The sequence below is a fragment of the Myotis brandtii genome, unplaced genomic scaffold (genome assembly GCF_000412655.1).
Source record: "Myotis brandtii unplaced genomic scaffold, ASM41265v1 scaffold347, whole genome shotgun sequence".
NCBI classification, from domain to species: domain Eukaryota; kingdom Metazoa; phylum Chordata; class Mammalia; order Chiroptera; family Vespertilionidae; genus Myotis; species Myotis brandtii.
The window spans coordinates 1-1,112 of record NW_005363366.1 but is presented as its reverse complement, the minus strand read 5'-3'; the positions used below and the strand labels follow the sequence as shown (position 1 = coordinate 1,112).

Genomic DNA, 1,112 nt, shown 5'->3' with positions numbered 1-1,112 from the left:
CCCCCCCATACCCACCTCGGGAGGGCGCCACCTTCCCGGCACACAGAGATCTTCTCGCCCAGCTCCCTGCAGGTCCCCCAGGGAGCCCAGAGGAGACAGAGCAGGATCCTGCTGGAGGCTGGCCCATGTGGGAAGCGGGGAAGCACCAGGGCAGAGGTGTGTCCGCAGCTGGCAGTCACTGCCTCCTTCAGGGGCCCCTGGCAGACTGGGCAGGCAGCCTCCTCTCGGGAGGAGGTTGAAGGCATCAGGGTGCCTTCCAGCCATGCACTCGGGCCTCTGCCTCAGACGCACAGTGTCCCTTTCCCTGAAGTGGAGTCTTGTGGGAAGCCGCCTATTGTCTTCTCTAGCAGAGAGGTGTGGACAAGGAGCCCGAAGGCTGGCAAAGGTCAGGGCTATGCACCCACCATTTAGTTGAGACAATGGTAGCCGAAGCAACTTCCCCACCAGATAATCATGTAAATCCTTACTGATAAGATAGTCTGCCTGTTACTGGAACTTGCCTGCCTAAGGGCTATGGGTGTATCCCAAACTGAATAAAAGGATGGCGAGGCCAGAGCCCAACAGGAGTCCTTCCCCTTGGGCTCCCACCTGCTCCCCACCCCCATTCCCAAATTGTTATTTCTTGTCTTGTCTCTTTCATTTGCGTGTGGCCCCTCTTCCAGAGCCTGAACCCTGAGCCACGCGGGACGTGGAACTACACAGAGTCTGTGTTACGTGAGTCATGGAGGGTGAGGGTGTCTGTGCAGGGAAGCCACCGGGCTCCTCCTCTCCGGCTTCCCAGAGCCCTGCCCTCCCCCTGGTTTCTGCCCTGGTTCCCCCGGGCCTCTGCCCTGGCCTCCCCATGGCCTCTGCTCCCCAGCAGCTGGCCCACTCTCCGAGGCCCCTCCACTGCTTCCCGCCCTTCCACTCCCTATGGTGGGAAGCACACATGCCCAGCGGCAGGGAGTCCCTCCCTTGACTGGGTGGTTGGGGGGACACTTGGGGAGGAGGCCCTGCTTCCTGCTGGACTGTGCAGGTGGGAGCATGAACTTCTGGCTTGCCCACCGAGAACCAAGTCCAGCCGAGTGGGAGGTGAGGGACTCGGGATTCGCCCTGTGGGGGCGGGGGGGCGG

General features: G+C 62.0%; 1 long non-coding RNA gene across 1 annotated transcript in view; it reads left to right on the top strand.

The window, feature by feature from the left end:
* The window catches only part of LOC106727006, an 11,443-nt gene extending 11,279 nt beyond the window's left edge, over positions 1-164 (top strand). The window contains exon 4 of the long non-coding RNA XR_001363160.1: positions 155-164. This is a non-coding gene — a long non-coding RNA (uncharacterized LOC106727006). The remainder of the gene's footprint in view (positions 1-154) is intronic.
* Positions 165-1,112: the final 948 nt, after the last annotated feature.